This window comes from Sciurus vulgaris (genome assembly GCF_902686455.1).
Source record: "Sciurus vulgaris genome assembly, chromosome: 8".
In the NCBI taxonomy this organism is placed as follows: domain Eukaryota; kingdom Metazoa; phylum Chordata; class Mammalia; order Rodentia; family Sciuridae; genus Sciurus; species Sciurus vulgaris.
In genome coordinates this window covers 41,388,316-41,410,129 of record NC_136468.1, presented here as the reverse complement: position 1 = coordinate 41,410,129, position 21,814 = coordinate 41,388,316, and the positions used below count along the sequence as shown (strand labels likewise).

The window sequence follows — 21,814 nt, the reverse complement described above, 5'->3', positions numbered from 1 at the left end:
AACAGTATGGTAGGTACAACTGCCCCCTCTGATCTGAAAGCTGTTCGCTGGGGTCACTACAATTATAATCATTGTCTTAGCCTTCGATAGACTCTGACACTTAGCACTGTAGGTTGTCTGGTATGTCTCATGCCATGAAATTTCTTTTCAGAATTGGAAATCCATTGGATGCATATATCTATCATATAATGATTATTTCCCTGTAAAATATTTTCATGAAAAAGTTTACAAATCAGAAAAAAAAAATGCAACATACCTCAGGTAGCATTATTCCGGTGTTTGGATGAGAAAATATGATTGTGGTAGACAGGAGTTTCTTGACTGTACAGAATTCAAACAATGAATCTAAAAAGTGATTTTTTTTTCATTCTTTTACATTGCCATGAGTTGGCAAATCAAAAATACTGTATTTCATTTCAGATTTCACATAATTTATTCACTGCTGCAAGGAGACAAGACCCTCTAGGGAATGCCCCAAATCTATGTAATGTTACCTCTTACTATATTTTCCATTTAGCTACAGCTGACAGATGTGACAAAATTGCAAGTAGCCAGGCAACTCCCCCAACTGGGCTTACAGAAGCAATTCCCACAGCTGCACAGAAGAAAGGCTGCAAATTATTCCACACTCAGGTTAAATTATTTCAAGTTAATTTGCACTTGAAGTTCTCTCTCCAAAGACACCTTTATTCCTCATGTATCATAGAGCTGTTCTGGGCTGATTCTATTTAGGTTCAAAACAACACTGTAAATTGGAAGTCATCCAAAATTGAAGGAAGCACAAAGATTAGGGAAGTTGCTGATTTCAGAAATGGCAATGTGAAGAGAGAACAATATTAATTAGAGAAACTAACAGTTCTAATCATTTTAATTGTTACCTCAAATTGGAGAATCAGGTCAGGTTTTAGATAGGCTCTGCAGCCCATGCTTATTTTTTATTCCACATAAAAGTGATTTAAAATAGAAGTGTATTGTATGTAGGTGCTTTGAAATGTTACTGATTTCATCGTTGTTTTTGCATTTACATTATCAAGATACCCTAATATTGCCAAGGGGCAGATAACTAATTAAGAGCCAGGAAAGACCAAATACAGCAAATTCGCAATAGGAAAATAAATGAACCCCTGTCATTCTCACAAGATAGTGTGACTTTTGTGTTCAGGTCAGTTAATGCTGACCTTGAGGTATTAGAATCCCAGCTTCCATCTAAGGACTAAAGACTCATTTTTAAAAGGCACTGACTCTCTTCTTTCTTTTGTTTCCCCTATGTTTTCCTTTTCTTCTTTATTTAAAAAAAAGAGAGAGAGAGAGAAAGAAGAGAAAATGAAATATACAAATTTATTTTAAAATAAAATATAAAGTCCTGTTGTCCTTGTTTACTCTATTTAAATTATGTGTTGTATTCTTCTACCTTTGGAACTAGGAAAAACTAGAAAATGTCTTTGTAATAAATAGTACTAATTTAAACTTTGTATCTTTCAGAACATGCAGCTATTTATTAGTATCAATTATGAATTGTCTCATCAGTTCATTTTAGGTTTTCTTATGATACTAATTACTTTGTTTCATTCACTCAAGCTATAAGCGACATATAAGTCATAATTAAAACATTTATAATGCACAAAGAATTCTTAAAAATGGAGCAGATAAATTACCTTAAATGTTAATTTTGGTGATAAAAATGTGTCCTAAATAAGTAAATGTTACATATAACTTTTTATTGTCTTCAAACTTATTCTTAATTATATAATATGCTAGTTTTGCTATTTGATAGCAGCACCTCCCCAGGATGAAATATTCAACTTCCCACCTACATAACTGAAGTGTGACAGTTAATCACATAACTGACTTCTGGATCTCATGTAAGTAGGGTGTGCTATAAAAGTGACAGAAATTTGCATTGATGAACGTGTCAGGGCAAGTCACTGAAGGTGTGCACATAGATGGTTGCTCTGTCCCAACACATCTTTGTCTTTCCCTGGACAAAATCAAAAACAAAATCTTCTTCATTTAAAGGCAGTGTCAGAACAGAGTATAAGGAAAATATTCTTAAAATTATACAGTAATTGTATTAATTCAACTTGTATAAAGTTATATTAATTTAAATTATTTATAATAATTAAAGATTTAAAATTTTAATAAAGTGACAAGGTTCTGAAAACCACAAGGCATACAACATGCTAAAAATATGGAACTCTATTTGCAGGTAGAGTCTTATGACTGAAGATCAAATTACATAAGTATCTCTTGAGAGATCAATTCCTGGCAGGCTTCCAACTGATGGGAGAACAGGGTCAAAACTGATTAAACTATGTACTCCCTTTTTTTTGCATCACACAAATACAGAGTTAAGGGCACTTCAAATAAAAATTCTCTGTATGATATTGGAAATGTCTTCTAACTTTTGGAAAGTAGCTTCTTTTTATGAAATTCTATTTTGCCTAATTAAAATAATCACTCATTAAGGAAAAAAGAGATCACATCTAACACAAAGATTGTTGCTTCAAATTAACAATACATATGTTGACTTCATTAAAAGATAAACCTCACTGTATAACAAAATGGCAAGAACTTCATATGTCAAGTCTTCACTAAAAATTACCTTCTGGTTAAAACTGTACATAGTGTGAATTTGTGTGGTGTTTGTTTACCCATAGTACTCTCTGAAAACAGATGAAAGACTAAATCAGCCCTTGCAATCCTTTTCAAGAATTGTAATACTTTATTTTGATCTTAATAACAATCTTATGTTACAATTGTTGTGCTTTGGATTTCATGGCTGTTTGCTCTCACTACCTTATCTATCTAATAAGTATTCCTGTATTCATGATTCTTCTACAGCCCAAGGAAAAATAACAGACTACATCTGCAACTAATTCCAGCTTCATATGGGAAAAAAAATTGGCAATTTTAAAGAACTGCCTGTATTTAAATGTATAGATATTGGTTGTTTGCAAGGTCTTTAGAGCAATGAGATATTTGATTTAATTATATTTTGTATGAAGAAGACAAACATCTTCCCTTTTCATATACTGGTTTTAAAAAGTTCTTTTCATAATTTGATTAAGTTAAAACATATGTTTGCATAATTAAAAATAATGATATTTGCTTTAAAATTTCAACATGTAATGAAGCTCCTTAGGAACTTAGTTGTATTTTTCTAGATGTGCACAGCATTTAAACAGCTGAAAAACCCAATGTACGTGGAGGGAAGTGTTTATTTATTTAAATGTGAGATGTTAAACATAATGGAAGATAGATCCAATAGCACAAAATATAGTAAATATATCATTGGGGCTTTTGTATAGAATTCAGTTGAAGCAACAAACATTTTCAATATGAAGATCTTTATAGATTTGCAAATCATTTGAAAATTCAAGCACATGGGTTATTTGTGAGATTTATTTTTCTTCTTATTCTGCAATCCATTTGTTTCATCTGTGGACTTTCAGAACACTTCTAAGTTATATGTATCATTGTAATTCATTAGATAGATATTAAAATTAAAAAATAAAGAGACATATTTCAAATTCTAAGATCTCTTTCTCAGCTATATTCTACTTGGAAATGGGCAGGTTGTTACACACTAACTATATATTTTTAAAATTTCAGTGCTTCACAAACTATAGAGTGCAAATAAATCATCTGAGATCTTGTTAAATATGGAGTCCAAATACTAGGTCTGGGGCAGGGACTGATACACATCCTTCAAACAAGCTTGCAGGTGATGAAAATGCTATTGGTTCTCAAGTCAACAGCATCTTCTGATGATAAGTAGGTTTTGGGGCAGTCCCACTTCTCAATCAGTCTCTACCTCACTCTCTCAGACTTTCCTCAATCTCCCTCAGGACCTGGACACACCTGAGACCACTTTTCATGTCAAGTTACTGGGTATCTGTCCACAATCCAGGTGTATTTCCTGGGCATGATGTTTGCTTCTACTGTCTTAGTCTATCTTCTAACTTTATAGAACTTAGCAGTTAAGAGCATGTGCACTCAGCAAAATTATGACTATATTTAGTTTTTGATTACTGTTTAGCAAATCATCATGAAGAGCCATTAAAAGAAATACCCACTTATTATTTCACACATTGGTAGTAAGAAGTTGGTACAATGTGACTTGGTTCATTGCTCAGGGTATCACCAAGCTGAAATTAAGGCATTGGTTATGTGTACAGTCTGGGAAAAAATTCTTTGTCAAGCACATTCAGATTGTAGATATGGTCAAGGTCTTGCCTGCTGCTTGATGGAGGTCTCTGTTTTCTTCCTAAGTGTCAGTAGGGAATTGTTCTCAGGTCTTTTCCTGTAATTCCTGCTATGATCAAGCCAGTAAGGGCAAGCCAGTGAGGATTAAATTTCTTACTCTCTTTTCTGCCACCAGTCTGAGAAAACACTCTTCCTCTAAAGGATATCCTTTTGTCACACAGGTCCACCTGGACAACCTTCATATCTCATGTCAATTGAATCGAAATTTTAATTTTATCTACAAAAATTCATTCACAGCAATACCTACATTAGAGTTTGATTGAATACCAGGAGCTGGGAATCTTGGGAGCCATCTTAGAATTCTACCTGAGCAAATTAAAGAGTTCTTTGTGTATCAGTCCTTCAACTCTGAATGAGAATATAGAAGTGCCTGGCTCAGAAGATCTTTTTGAGAATTAAAATCATAAATGGAAAACATTTAGATTGCTATCTGGTTCAAGCTAGGTACTCAACATATATTAGCTATAATTATTATTATTACTATTATGGTTGCTGACATTTCCTGTTTCCTCAAACTTGTTCCTGACCTGTGCAAGGCCTGCTTAGTATAATTCTTCTAGTGTTTTTAGGCAGAAACTTACAATCATGCCTTTGTTCAACCCTCTGGAAAATCCCTTAAGAAGAAACTCTATTATAAAACTCTCTGACTCAAAACTACATAGCTTCACACAGAACAAAAATATGCATAGCACTATTAGCTAGTCACTTTCTGGGTGAGATCAGCTATATGAATGGCTCTTGCTTCTACTTCAGGATTCCCAAGTGAGCTAGCATGTGTTGTTGTGCACAACCATTCAAAATTCCTGGCAGTGTTCAAACCCTGATGTCAAAGAGGCTAGAAAGCTCTTTTACAAATTGCCTTAATCTGACTAATTACAGATATAAGATTACATCTACAATGTCTCAGAAAATGTCTCCAAACACACACACACACACACACACACACACACACACACACACACACACATACAAAAGGAAACAAACAAAACAAAAACCCAACTTCAAAATTTAGGAATCTGAGGATCAGAGAGATTTTAATCTCAAAGATCTGTACCCAATATTTGGCAGCATCAGCATTAAAACTAAGATCAGTTTATATCCAGTGTCAAAGTACTACCTTCCTCATTAATCACAATGGAGAACAAAAATGTATTAAATACTATATATATATATATAGTATATATGTGTATATATATATATATACATTTTTGTCCAGAGAGCATTAAAATGAAAATGTGCAATGTGTATAACTGTACTTTGACTTTCTATTTCCCTTTGACGTTACATGTACCCACTGTATCTTCCTAATGCACCAATCAAACAGACTGAGTTGGACAATAGGGCCTATTGAAATGCACTGATAAATTACCATGCTTTATATAACTTATCATTTTTCAGAGAGGAGCAAAGCTAGAAGATCAGAGAAGCTTCAGTTAAAGGAATCCCCTCTATCTATCTAGCTCATTGAAGAAAGAAAAAGAGTTTCTCACGTTGAAACTGGAATTAATTGAGGTATAATTGGCAACAGATACAGACTTGAGTTGGGAAAAAAAAAAACAGGTTTCAGAATACATTAGAGTATCACTTAATTAGTAGTATCTTTGAAGCATAAACCAATCTTTATTCTAATTTTATACACAGAGCAAGCATTTAATTGAAAGGAACAAAGCATTGGAAGTTCTCATTTAGTTACTTAACACAAGTGGAGAAAGACAGTTTCTACCTACAAGTTATTTGAATTTTTAATCAAACTTTAAATCAGAAGTGATGAATCATACAACATACAACATTATTCCTAATATTACAAGGTTGCCTGAAATTCAGAATCATCAACATTTTCAAACTGAATATGGTGACAAAAGAATATTATGAAAATAGTAGATAATAATATACCTTGCTATATTATCTATATTATTAAGAAATCAAAATTTCTTACTTTGAATGGAAATAGAATTACATAAAAGTGGCTTAGCTTCATGTGGAATTAGGCTTCAGATGGAATATCTGCTTGAAAATAATATCTCCCTCACTGAATTCCTCTGTTGGGCAAGGAGAAGAATCAAGAAAGAGCTAGAGACCCTTAGAGGTCTCAGTGAGATAATGTTCAGTGCTAAGCAACAGCAGTGGAAGGGTTTAATGAGGGAGAATTTTTATCATGGGATCTTTTGGAAACATTTATATTCACCAGAGTGAAGTTTATATTTTGGAAACAATTATATTCACCAGAGTGAAGTTTGTAAGCTGAGGCCTACTGAGGTTCATGAATTATGTGTGAATGTATAGATTTTCTTCTTTCCTCCTAACACACCCCTGGGGAAAGGGTTCACAGCTTACACTATATCCATGGCTCTTAATCAAGGAAAGTTAAGAAACCATTCCCTAAATATTTCTCTGGACCTCTGAGGCAAATTGTCTGGTGGCTTGGGAACCATATGATGTGGTAGCATAAAGAAAACAAAATAATTTAACATGCATCATTTAAATGGACTCTTCAAAGAAAAAGCACACTATCAGTGAGTGCTTCACCTAACTTAACTAACCCATGTTTATTGGCTGGATGATATAAAATACTAATCAAAGGTTGACAGTTCAGAACGAGGTGATATATATATATATTTACTCAAAGTACTGTGACTGATTTTTCAGAAGTGATCAATTCCTCATGCACAGAGAAAAAGAATAAAAATGCTTCAGGGTTTTTACTTATGATTTAAAAGTATTTGTCATTGTTAAAATGACAATTTGAGCTAATAATACCAAATAGCAATAATTTGACTCTTTATAATATAATGCACTAAATTGAACAAAATGCCTCATTGTGATTGCATTTATTTAAGAAGAGTCACAGAGACATTTGAATAACCCAAAGACATGTTTAAATTATATCAATTGGTAAATAAACAAAATTCTAAAATTACCTATTATAAATTTAATTAATTTAATGTAAACAAGCTCTCAAATATAAATAAACTAGATCTGAATGAATCTTTTACTTCTGAAAGTTGACCCAATGAAATCTACTTGGGTTGGGTATCAGAGTGAGTCTAGCCATCATTTCTTACAAGTGATTTCTTGCTCTTCACTCTCCTTTCTGCCAGCCTGTGGCAGAGAGGGCTCACATTGGACCCTTTCATACCTGCCACCAAAAAGGATGGGTGGAAATATGCTCTCAAGTGGGAGATTGAGAGATGTAAGACGATATTTATCATAGAGAATTTATGCTTCATAGTAAAATTTGTACTATATTTTAGCTACCTTTCATCTAATTTGGTTTAGTGGGAAAATGATTTTTTTTTCCTATGGGAAAATGGTTTGGGAGTGCCATATTCCTTTACTAATCAAATAATTTTCTTTTCTTTTTTTTCTTCTTGGTACCAGAGACTGAATCCAGCAACGCTTATGCTTATCCACTGAGCCATCTCCCCAGTCCTTTTTATTCTGAGGCAGGGTCTCACTAAATTACTGAGGTTTATTTTGAACTTGTAGTCCTCCTGCTTCAGCCTCCCAAGCTGCTAGGATTACAGGCATGTACCACAAATCCTGGCTACAACTTAATGTTTGTAAATTTGTCCATGATGTATTGGAGATTGCCAAAATAATTATTGTTCATGGTTCAAACCTTGGTTTTTCAATGTTGATGTTATTCAGTATTTTAAAGAATACCTATTAGATAGCAATCCTGCAGCTGTCCTTTACCTTAAAAAATGTGTAAGCACCTATGTTACAACAATAATAAATACCAAGTTGAATAATAGCATTTCCAGTATTATAGTCTCTTTTCTATGCAAATGATTTGAGTTACACTTTTTTAAACATACTGTGAAACCACATTGGTACAGTTCTCAAGTGCTCTTTTCAGTGGAATGCAAAAGACAAGCAGGAAAAACTTATTGAATTTGCAAGTAGTAAAGCAGACAATGAGGCTTAAGCAACTATGATCCATCAAAAAGTGGACAGAAATGACCATCCATTTACAAAAATACTCTATTTTGGCAGCCACAAATTCTACTTTTGTTTACAAGTCTCAAATCTTCGGACAGACACAGGTGTTTGCTTGCGTTCAATAGTAACATAACACTTAATTTTCTTTATAAAATTTGCCACCACTTAAGTTTTGAAAATGGCCCCCAAATTTAAAAGGTTGCTATCTTTTAAAAAAAAAATTATCAACTGCTTGGCAGTGACACACTTGCTTTTTAAATCAAAGTGCATCCGTAAACTAGTTGAAATAATACAAAACAGAGAGTATGTTCTAATCACTTTCAAAGATTAAGCCTGAGCTTAACAGATAATCATTAAAATACATTTATCAGAGTATAAAGAACCAATGACTTATTGGCAAATGAGTGATTTGTCGTCCTGTCATTATCTGAACACCACAGATACAAGGCAATCCACTCAACACTGACTTGGGAACTTCACGCCCCATATTGGTACAAAAGAAGAGTTCTGTTTGATATAATTTTTCTTTCTTTTTTTAAACATTAAATGAAGAAGTAAACTAAAATGCATTCTAGAGAAAACTGGTTTCATGAAATGTGCAACTGGCTTAAATATAAGTGAATGAGTTTCCAAAAGAATTCAACTGCTGAACTAAGGGGGTCACACTGAGCTTAGAAAATGAGATTCTTTTCTGTCCGTGAGTGCAAAGGCAGCACTTTCCAAGACTTCTAAATTCTCCTCTTTTGCCATGACACCCTTAATATGTCTGATTCCTTCCATGGGTTTTCTTTGAATTCATGCCCAAGTAGCTGTAAATCACAGAGAAGCCACAGTCAGAAGGTAATCACAGTATTTGTCTTTGCAAGAGTTTTTTTGCCCTCCTAGTTTGATGGCTGCCTCTCAGTTATGGAGCTATTAAATTTTTACAGAGCTTCACCACGACACCCTGCCTACTATGCCAAGAGTGTTGGCTGCCTGCCGAACTAGTATATATAATGGTGTTGGGTTTAGGAATCATGGAAAACCCTGAGCATTTATTATTAAGGGGAGCCCCAGCTGACTTTTGTTTTGCCATTTGTTAGCTAAAATCAATACATTCTATCATTATAATCTCTGCAAAACCTTGGATGTGTGTGCCTGGCAGGCAAAACCATCAGAGAGACTAAGATCTTCCCTAGACAGGAGAGAAATCTTATTTTTATTTTTAATTAATATAAAATGCACATCCAAACCAGCGGCTTCAAGACCCAAAGGAATCTGTTCTAAAGCCTTCAGCAGCATGGGGTACACTCTCGTTTCCACGTCTGCATCCTTCAATGCTTATTTGATATTCCTTTGAAATTCATTTGGCTTGGGCTGAAATAACTCTTGAAAATGAAAGGAGCTCATAGAAAGAAAACACTATATTCAAGGATCTCTTTATGTTTTCTGCTGACTTTTTTCTTAACAGACTGTCAAAAGTTTGAATATGCATTTTTATCTCTTTCCTGTCTCTTTCTTAAACCTAAGAAAATGTGGCAATAAATTGGCAAAGAAGAGCATGCAGCTGATTCAGCTAAGGACACCAAGGTGTCTCTCAAACTTCCCTTGCAATTTCCCCCTGTATATTATTTTTACCCATTTCTCTAACCCAAAGAGCCATCCTTGATCTTCCCCTAATCATGCTTTATTAATCTTCAAAATGCTTGGCTCAAAGCCTGGAGTTAAAGATAGTTAAGCAGATACTTTATATATTGCTGAGATAATATAGGGATAATACTTATAATTTAGTAGTCAGTAGTAAAGTTTTATACTTATTCCTTTAATTCATGTAGACATATTTGTAATAAATCATTGATAGTTTTATAATTGTAGGTCCTACTAAAATATATTTAATTTTTAATACCAAATGGATTTGGTTCAGATCTTTCATAGGTTTGAGAAAGTTTCCACAGGTTTGAGAAAACAAAATCATAAGCATGAACCATAAATATTTGCTTTTTAATATATTTGTCTATTACTAAACATGTGCTATTGAACAACATCCCTTCCCAAAGACTTTAACACAATCAATCAGAAATAAGCAACTTCAGAGAAAAATTATAAATCAACATAAAACAGTATGACCTTGAAAATAAATCACAAGTCTGTCAAGAAGCACGTCTTCTCAGCTGTAACATGAAGACTTTTGCATAGCTTGTCTTTAAATCCATGCTAGCTCTGGGTTGCTGTGACATTACATTTCTCCCCTCATTTCGCCCAGGGATGTGTGCCTTCTCTGACTTGAAAGCTTTGGGCCACTCAGCTGAAAGTATTGTGTTATGTCTATCTCATCTCTTGTATTATGATCCAATATGCTGTATTCTCATAAGCTATTTCCACAATCATTAACAAACAGTTATTATGGATCAACTAATTTTAGTCCTTAAGGTGTTTAGCTATATACAGATTAAAATTGAATCAGACTACCAGATACCTAGACATTGTATGTGGGCAGATAAAGTTTATCTGCACAGAAAACAATAAAAATCTGAGTAATATATGATTGATACCACTAGAGTGCTTAGAAAATTACTATAAAGAAAATTCAGAAGGGAGATGAATTGTCATCAATTATTTTGAACTTACTACATACTAAACTGCATAAGATGGGTTTTTGACCTGTTTGCTTGTTTGATGGTTTATTTTGTTTTATTTTTTCAGACTATTTAAGTCCCTGTTTTGTCATGGGCTTTCTGTTCACGCTGCACAGGTTTGATGCAAAATTTATCTTTATCTTCCCCATGGTGCCTGGTACCCAATAAGCACCCAATGGATACCTCCTAAATGATTGATTCTCTTAACCTCGTGAATTTATACCCACAGATACTCTACTATAGTCTGATCATCCTGAGAAAATAAAAACTTGCTGGCATGATTTACACACCACCTGCACATTAGGGCTGCTGTAGCTTTCTGACTTATCAATCTCAGGATTTGGCCTCGTAAATGAGTTATGGTGAGTAGAATCACTTTTGATTCAGATTTGATTTTATGGCCATAATTCATAGCTAGGATGGAAGGAACCAGAAGGAATCCTTCTCTACTTTCTCCACTGCTGTTTCTTTTGGTCTATATTTCAGTCAGTACCTGCTGTATTATAAAGTAAAATAAAACAGTGTCATGGCAGTCACATATGTAGTCATTTATCTTAACTTTGATTATGGTATATTAAATACCTGGAAGGAATCAGTACTTGCGGTTTGAAGAAAGTATTTCTTGATCAACAGAAAGATAAACACTTAAGTGTAGAAGATAAGTCAAAACTGGGAAATCATAAAAATCACAGCAAGTTTGTTTATTAAATGTAATATTTCCTGAGAGCTAAAGTTCACTACCTTTCCAAGTGAGATAAAAGCAGAAGGTACTCTGGTTTCAAAGTGAGATTAGTGCAAATGTGTATTCCTACTTGCTCTCAATATTATATATACAGTCAGGCATGCTGACTGCTAACTCAAAAGGACAGATCAAATATACAAGATATCCACAAAGTTTCTCAACATCAATGCACTTAAGCATCTTGTAACTTTTAAATAAAAGTGTAGTTATACAATGTGACTCTTGGGAATATGAGTTTGAATAAGAACTAGATAGAAAATTGTAGGTTTTGCAATGTGTATAATGGAATGGGTTCAAAACCTTAGCAAGCATCATAATCTTGCCGATACTTATTAAAACATAAATGGGCACAATATGAAGCATATCTGACCCACTAAGTCTGGGGCGGGGGCCAAGAATTTGTATTTCTTACCAGTTCCCAAGTGATAGTGAAGCCGGTAGGCCAGTAAAAATGCCTTGAGTACTTACATGAAGTATAAGTTAAATGTATTTTGTATGAAAAAAGAAAGAAAGAAAAAAAAAAAAATAGGAAATGTATTCCAAGTGCTGATTCTTGCTAGGTATTCAATATACCACAATCAAAGTGAGGTTAAAGTCACTGCTCAGTGATTTTTCTAATTTCAAATGCAGGTACTTCTTTTAACTTACATTACCTGTTGCTATTTCTGAGACTTGGCTTTGGTGAGTGGCCTGAACAAAATCAGTTACTAGGAATCTAACTCCAAATCCCTAAAAGGTCTTAAAGAAATTGTGAGTCTTGACTTACAAAACCATGCTGCAGAATCTGTAATCTGAAAGTCTCAAGGGGGTGGAGGCCAGAATTAGAAGGTAGCCATGAAATCCAGGATAGATATTCCCTGCTGTATTCCTGAAGGCAAAATTAACAAGCACTTCCCGAGTTCTAGCACAGAGGAAATCTGAATACTGACCTACTTCTCAGCAAAGCATGGTTTAGATCAAGATTGGCAAAACTGAGGATAAATGCTTTATTATTTCATCCAAAAATCAAAAAGCATTTTAGAATTATTAAATTTCTATTTGTTCCTGCCCTAATTACATAATATTTTATGCTTTAGATCACCAGGATTTTATGCAGATTCTTTCAAAAATAAAAAATAAAAAATAAATGAGTTGAATTTAGTCACTTCTAGGATATAATTGCTTTATGTTTGGTTTTCAGATGTTAATTACGTTGGTTATCTTATTTGATAAAATAACATGTATTTAAAAGGGTTTGACAAGAACAAACAACAATGTACGCTATAAAGGGCCTTAAGGCATATCTATGAAGTTGCAAGTACATAAAATAGTTTTAGGTTAGCAGACAAGGGAACTAATGCTTACTTCCTTTGTAGAAAAAGTTTTGGGAATATTCCCAATGTTATCTTCTTTATTCTCCAAGAAACTGCTTAAAAGTCCTGGGAAGTCAAAGTAATAAAAATTAATCATCAAAAAATGTGCTGTATGAACCTAACCACACAGGTGAGGAACTTGGGATAATTTTGTGCCTTCATCATTTAAACTATGAATTTTGTCCTCCATTTCATCTTCCACATGCCATCCATGCAAGAACTTACAGAAGTGCAGAATGTGCCTTCTGGAGCCAAAAGTTCTGGGATTCTGTATATATTCAATTCCTTGTACAGAATCCTCCATGTGAATCTTCTGAAATACTGCTTAAATCTTAAACGCGACATTTATATGCTTATAAAATCACTTTAACTTTCTATATCTACATTTATTTTCCTTTATGTATAAATCCACACTTGCACGTCCGAGTTTTATCACCCTCAATTTTCTTATTAGAAAACTGCCATTTTTATTAGTCACTGGATAAGACTGTTATTTGGATTATGTGATGTAGTAAATGTAAAGCTATATAGCACTTGGCACCATGCAGGTACTAAACATGGTAATGTTTTCTTAAGGGAACAAAAGCTATCTGGCTCCATCTCAATGAGAATTAGCAGAAGTTGGTGACTGCAAAGACAATAGATGCCTTAATTGTACTGGAGCTGCATCCATGGGTGACCACTGGGAACAAGAGGAAATGTGGCAGGAGTTCAATTAGCATTTGAGCCTCCCAGCTGAGGGAAGAACTGGTTACTTAACAACTTTGCATCCATATGTATAGAGTCTACTGACCATCTTGTAGGCACTTACTTATTTTATTTAGATTTCTCCTTTGTCACCAGAAATAGTCTATGGTCCTCTATACAATACAGAACAACAACAACAAATTATCAGCTGAAAACTCTTTCCTGGCTAGGTAGTCATTACATGAAGAGAAATATTCCAAAGAAGTTTTCATGAAAGAGATCACATAAATTTAAGAAGGGGAAAACTACAGAACTTAGCTGATGGTGCATATTTCCAGGTTATTTACCGGTCAATTACTGGGGCTAATACGAATTATGAATTTACTCAAAAGTCTTGAGGACAGTTTCAATCAAAATGACAGGTCCATTTATTGTACTCTGCCTTCCTGCATGATGGGCTGGTTCTATGTATTAAACACTAATATTATATTCCACAGGTCCAGGGTTGTACCTAGTGATGATTCATTATGAGTTTGTGTTTGGGTTTATAAGCCACAAATATGTACTCATCAGTCAGGGAAGGAAATATAACTTTTTCTCTTTTATCACATAAAATTCCATTTTGCATTAAAGTTTACAGATCATAGAGAAGTCACCTAAACCTTATTGAAAATATTTATCTCTGAAAAAGGTCAACAATTTCAAACAGCACAAATATAAATACAATCACTAATCTAAGCACTAGATTTTAAGTATCCTTGAAACTCCACCAAATATATTAGTAGTTATTTAAATTTCCACTGGCACAGCCATTGATCCTAGGTATCCATGATCTAGATATACTTTTTGCCCCAATGACCTAAGCAGTCTCGAATTTGCTGTCTCAATCTTAGGCTTTACATTTTTTTACTTAATATTCAGTGTTATTAGTAACACACATTACTTAAGTGCTTTCTACTTGATTTTAACATCAAATGCCACTTTGGAGTAACAGAAGATAAATGATCTAGGCGGCTGATTGTATGTTATTTGAGGAATAAAACTTTCCTGTACCATATGTAGAAGTTACAAATTGCCTAACAAGTTTCCTTAAAATGTAAGTCAAATCAAAGGTGTAATTCATACAAAGAGAAGGCAATAATATGACAGTCTGGATGAACTTAAGTCTTTTCCAACTCGAATACTCTAAGCCGAGGAAGAAGTGTCAAGTTTCTTCCTCCTTTGAACTCCCATAGCATTACATCTCTGCTTGCCTCTGATCAATTTTTCATCTTTGTGTGCCCATGCATATGTAAAGAATGATTGAGTGGACAGATCATCTTAACTCTTTCCAACACAGGATGCCTTAATCCATAGCTGCAAAGTCATGATTCCTTATCACTTCTGCAAATTGCATTGCTGCTGAGCCAGGTAGTAGTCAGACCAAGGGATGCAAAGCTCAGCTCCCAAAGTGCATCATGTGTCTCCCTACCATTCCTCAAAACAAAGAAGAACTGGAAGAAACTAAAACGTAATAAAGAAAAATAACAGCTGATCTCACTTTACAGGGTTTAGGTCTATGCTTCTAATCTTTGCTTCTCTAAGTGGTTATTTCAGTTTGGCTAGGACATGTCATGAGAGTTCCGGGTGATATCAGTTTTAAAAAATGATCTTGATTTCTGATCATTCTTTCATTAAAAAAAAAAAAAAAAAAAAAAATCTGTCATCTGTGCCCTGAGAATGAGGTCTGAATTTACTGTCATTCTACCTTTCAGCATATATATATCAGGAAATATTCATATATATACATACATGTGTGTGTAGAGGGGTGTATACATAAATATATGTATATATAAATACTTATATCTTAAGTATGAGAATCAATATTTTTAGAATTTTGAGAAAAATTGAACTTCAACCTTTATCAAAGAAGTCATGTGATTATAATCATTAATTATGAGAACCCAGTGTTGTCCAGGGTTCACCTCTGCAAATTTGACAAGTATGCTGAAACTAGACGTTCCTTTGTCATTTAAGCAGTAATTTTTATGGCCTTGAACTCTTAGAATGATTCTTCCAGGGTTTGGATATGGTCTCCCCTCCCCAAAGTGTCATGTGTTGGAAGTTGGAAGCTGGATCTTCAATGTGATGATATTGAGTTAATGGAACCTTTAAAAGGTGGGGCCTAGAGGAAGGTAATTAGGCCAGGGGAGCTCTACTCTCAGGAATGGATTAATGCTGTCTTCCAGGAAGGGATCTGGTTTGACAGGAGTGAATTCGTTCTCATGAGAATGGGTTGTTATAAAAAGAGCGAGCCTACCCACTACAGTCTCTTGCTCCCTGTCTCACAATGTCAACTTTTCTGCAAGTGTTTGTGCATTCACTTGCTATGAGGCTCTCACCACAGTCAAGCATGTACCAGCACCATATTATTGAATTTCTAGAACCATAAGCTAAATAAATCTCTTTTCTTTGTACAGTACTTAGCCTCAGGTATTTTGTTACAGAGGCAGCAACGACAAAAGCAAACAAATGCAAACCCATTTTGTTAAATGGAATGCTGGTAATAAAGTTTATTTTCATAAGAAATATGTAGGTCACAAGAAATATGTAGTTCAAGGCCAGTTATTTCAAAAAAGAATAGAATACAAAAGTAAAGAAAGGAAAAAAAGCAGATGCCTCATATACAAGGGTTTCTTTAACCTTTGTTATATATGTGTGCATATTGAGTCACAATTTTTAATGTATTTAATGAAAGTCGTATTGAAAAACGGTTTGCAGGAAAGTGATGATATAAATCCTACAGCATTAAGACCTCAAAATGTATTAATTAAATAATAGTATAATAATATTTTAAATATGTGCTTTCTGCAATATTCATAGTGATTTATATATATTTTCTCAATAAAACCTCACATTAACCCTGTGAAGTAAGTACTTATACCTTCTGTTTTGTACCAATTGACCTACTGACAAATTTATTAGAAACTTTTGTAATAAAATTTTTATTGAATTAGCACAGAATAAGGCATGTGTTCATAAAGTAAATAAATGATCCCGATGCTTCATCTAATTCTATCACATATCACTGATGGTAGAATTAGACACCTCTCCTACCTTTTTTTTTTCCTTTTTTTAACAAACAGAAATGAGTATTTCTTATTTTAAAAGTACAACAGAAAAAAGAAGGTTGTCTAAAGTTAGTCAAATTATCTCTTTGTATTTTAATTTATATCATTTAACTAAATGTGCCAGAAAACACAGTCTACATAAGGTACTTTTATCATTATTCTCTCTCCTGATGTGCCTCTTTCCACGAGTCTCTTCTCAGCCAAATTAAGGAACTCCAGGCTTTCATACCATACCGACTGTTCAGCAAGACCTTTGGAAGAGGCACACCCTGGTATGTTGAGTGAATACAGGAGTAATCAGGTGAAGGATGGAGCCAAGGAGCGCATTCTATTCCCTTTTCTCTCTCACTGGGTTAGATACGTTTGGCCAAAGGCATCTTTGGTTCTCTCATTCTATAGTTTTCTCATGCTTTATGGCAAAATATAATTAGGCTCAATGATTTCATTCTTTCAGATCATTGAATGTTGCCTTAGGAATTGGATGTACTCGTCGTTCAAGAAAAGAAAAGAAAAACCCACACACAGCTATGTTCAAAAGAATTGGATAATTATACCGAAGTTATGTAAATTAAAGTTCATGTGGAAAAATCAGGTTATTTCCTTTTGGAAGCAGAGAAAGAGCTTATCACATCATAATGAAGCTTCTTTTGTGAAGAAGCGGCAACACTGAAGACACATAGGAGATAATTCTATGATGCACTGTCCAAAGCAAAATGAAATCAGTTCAGTATTTGCTGTGTAACAGTACACTTGCAATTGCAGGAAATGGAGGAAAGAAAACCATAAAGAATGAATAAAATGTTTCCATTTGTCAATGACGTTAATCAACTTATATTACCGCTGAAGAGCAATTAAACTAGTTAGAAACATATATGAAACATAACTCACACATAAAATCTGCTAGTTTTTCTATATCCCACCTTTCTGTCTCTTAAAGCAATAGTTTGAGAATTAGTATATCGTTTTGTACTCTGTTTAAAAGACTACTGTTTTTGTCTTACTTTTGCTGTTTACCCACATTATAGCATGACTTAAATCACAGATATTCGGATATAAATTTCCACAAAAGTCAAGGACTTCCACCCGTTTCATTGGCCATAAGATAATATACATGGTGCTTGACAGGTTCTCTTCTCCCTCCCTCCTGATTCCTCATCACTCAGCTTTCCAGAGGAATGAAAAATGTTAATTGATGGAATAGTTTGTAGCATGAAAACCACTTTGTAGATACTAAAAGGCAAATAAAAATAGTTTATTCTGCAAACTTATGAAAAAAGCAGTGTTTTCATTAAGATAAGAAATAAAAGACTGAAGAACCTATCAAGATGGCACACTGAGGGACCAGAGAAGCACATCTGCCTGCCTAGGAGATCCTCCAAGCAGCAATCCAAACCAACAACCATCCCACTTGCCTTCCCCCCTCCCCCTTAATCATCTCTCTTGCCTTGCCATTATTTCCCCTACAATTCAGTCATCTGAGAACACACCACAGTCTTCCACAGGCAGGCATTTGCACATATTATTCGCTCTACCTGGAATACCCATACCCTTCCCTGTTGCCTCCCGCAGCAACAATCCCGCGGGAATTTATCGGAGGTGGACATGAACTACTTTTATTACTTTATCTGGGCTACTTCCTTGCTTGTTTGTTTGTTCGCTAATTTATAAAGGAAGAGAGGCTTTGCTTACTTTTAGTTTTAGAGCAAGAGAGGCTTTGAGAGGAAGAGAGGCTTTGCTTAGAGGAAGAGAGACTTTGATTAATTTTAGAGGTGCTACTCTTTCAGAGGCTACGCTTATCAAAGGTCTACTGCTTCTTAAAGGTGGGTCGCTTCTTGGAGGTGCTGCGTGAGGTATGCGTCCTGCATCCTGCAACCTGCAACCTAGAGGTGTGTTCTCAATCCCGCCATCTGCCATCTGCGATCTGCGACCTAGAGCTGTCTGCTTAGTCCTGCGTTCTATGATCTCCTCCCAGGTGAAGAGAATGTCTTATATATCTAAGGCAGCCAATCAGTTTAGGATTAAGTAACATGGTTTGAGCATGCGCCACAGTACCAATTAAGAATGAGGAACATCTGTTGACCGCTAGCACAGAAGAGACATTAACCAATCAGGCAAAGGTCGATCACGGGTATTAACACTAATTAAGCGCCACCTCTTGGCCCAACGCCAGCCGCCATCCTAGGGCTACTTAAACATGTCTCTGCACTTCCCTTCATCTCTTTGCACCCAACTTGAATGCCTTTGTGACTCCTCAAGTCCTCAAGTACCACATCTAATTCATGTCTCTTTAGCACACATTAGATGATACTAGTGAACTACAGATTATTAGTAAACAAGAAATTACAATGTAAAGATTCAGGGGTGAGAATGGGAACATATACCAGGCTATGTGGAAACAGACAAGTAACCCACTGCTGTGGCACCTACAGACATCTGTGCTCCCACAAACCACAGTTTCCTGCTGTCCTACTTTTTCTCCCAGTCTCTGGTTTCCAGACTTTGGGATCTCAGAACTTAGTGATGACCCTGAAAAACTTTTCTCCCTAAGTTTTTCAACAAAATCATCAAAAAAATCCAATAGACTATTCAGTAGTTTCTTTTAACTCTTTATATGCTTCATATTATTCCATACTTCTTGTTTTTATTCCCATTAATCTAATTTAAGCTTATGTGATTGCTTGCCTATAACATTCTCTAAATTGGTTTCTATTCCTCTATTTCTTCCTTACTTGAATCCATTTTAGGCATGTGGCTACCTTAACTAGTCTTTCTGAAAAAAAAAAAAAAAAAAAAAAAAACACAAATAAATAAACAAAACAAAAGCCTCTTATCACATTGCTCCTAGATGTAATAATAATAATTATTATTATATAATACAAAAAGACATAAATACATAAGCAAAAAAAGAAAAGAAAAAGAAAAGAAAAAAAACACCACTTACAAACACCCTCCAGAAGTCCCTTCTTTAAACAGAACCACCTTTCTTACCTTACATTCTATTATTCATTACATTCATCTATCATTAACTCTTCATATTTGTTCCTTGAAAAAACATCTCACTTCCCCTGGTTATCATTTGCTAATTTTTTTTTAGCAATGAAAGAGGGTGAAAGGTAATATTTTTAAAATACCAATCATTTGCAAGTACAGTGATGTCTTTTAAACTGAGATCCAAACATGACTGATTCAGAAGGTCTCATCATGGGAATATTATGAAAGCAATAAATGTGACAGAGCTCAGCTAGAGGTGGATGTGTCAAAGTGACCTCTTTGCAGGGACTGCAGTCTACCCTGTCCTCTAAATAGCCACATTCACTGTGACTGTAGTCTAAGCCATCTTTGTTTTTCCTAGATACTCTTTATTTCTCCTGCTTCCACATAGAGAAATTACAATTTCTCTTTCTTCCTGCAATTACATTCCTGCCTATCCTCCCCACACCACCTACACCCTGCCCTTCATTTATTTCTCTTCATAGAGAAAAAGGTGAATTTAAGAGACAGAATTGCACAATGTCAGCAAAGTCTTTTTCTTTCTCAGAACCTGCCTTTCAGAAAGATGGAGACTTATCTTATATTTGATCTATTCAGTAGAGAAGTCAATCCATTGTCCCCTGTGGGAAGAGTTACTAAAATAATATGTCTAATTTCACAGCAAATTGGGAGTCGATTGTAGTCATACTCTTCGAATCTAAAGCTGTTGTTTCTGTTTGTCTCTTGTATCTTATTTGTTTCTAAACAAAGAAGTGGCTACAAGTGTCATTTAGGATTTCCTAGATGCTCCAACTTGCCCCATCTTTAACTAACACTTGGTGTCAATGATCCCAGACACACATCTTTATAAAATTTCTGTGATTTTTTTTTTTTTTTTTAATGAAGGACTTTGAGAGTACCTTCTAGGTACTCTCTTCCAGGCTCTTTGTCCAGCACATAATTTCCAAAATCCAAATTCCACCACCTGCCTCGTGAAATTTCAGATAGTTATACCCTTCTCAAAATTCTATTTTCTATATACTGGTAAAGATTATCAATGACATATATGCAATTATTATTGAAATAAGTTACTTGAGAGGAAATGTGATTTGGTTGGACCCAGTCTAAACACAAAGAGCACCCTGGATCCTCTCTTGAGAGAGAGTGTTCATCTTCTTTGATATACAGCATAGCAAGTACAAAACTTCTCAGGGATTCACAAACTTGTATTTGTATAACACAATTTATATAACTTTTTATCTGAAGCTTCTTTTAATATGAGGGCTCTAAACAACATTAAACATTTAACTTTGCTGTCACCACTAAAATTTTCTTACCTACCTACCCACCTACTACACACACACACACACACACACACACACACACAATATGTATTTAGGAATTCACAAACACAATTAGAACCCTTTTTTATTCTTATTCTTTAAGCTCTCCTCCTGAGTGATTTCATGTAATCTTTTGCCTTCAATAACCAGTCCTATGTTTTTGAATTACATATATTTCTCAAGTTAGGTTTCTGAATTATACTTGAAACTGTTAGAAAACTCTACTTTCTACTTATAACTAACATGTATAAAATCAAACCCATTTTATCCTAAGAGTCTACTTTTTATTCTAATAGGCCTAACAAATTTTGAATTAGGTCACTTCTCTCCAATCCTACTATACTACCCTATGGCAGCAACCAATGTCTCTCATCTAGATTCCTGATAGAGCCTAACTCTTCCTTACACCTAGTCTTACTCTTCTTTAATTCTTGATTCTCTTTGATTCAGAGCCACCAGAGTGATCTCTCAAAACTGGAAAACTGATACATTTTTAAAAAATATGGTAATGACTTCCCAGTGATCTTAGAGAAAATCCAAAATTCATATGATTTTCCAGACCTTCCAAAACTGCCCCTCTACTCTCTCTTCAGCTTCATTTGGAGTCTCCTTGTTGCTCTCTATATTCCATATATACTGAACTTTTAATCCTTTTGGTCCCCCAAATCCTTTAATATGCTCTTTACTCTGCTTCAAAACGTTCCTATCCTCTTTGTCTGGTTAGTTCCTACTCAGGGTACCACTTATGGCTTAAGTGTTAAGTGACATTTTGTTACTAAAAACCTTC

At 34.6% G+C, this 21,814-nt stretch overlaps 1 protein-coding gene across 1 annotated transcript in view; it reads right to left on the bottom strand.

Moving 5' to 3' along the window:
• THSD7A (thrombospondin type 1 domain containing 7A) overlaps positions 1–21,814 on the bottom strand; it is a 398,818-nt gene that overhangs the window by 269,499 nt on the left and 107,505 nt on the right. The gene's annotated exons all lie outside the window — the stretch shown is intronic.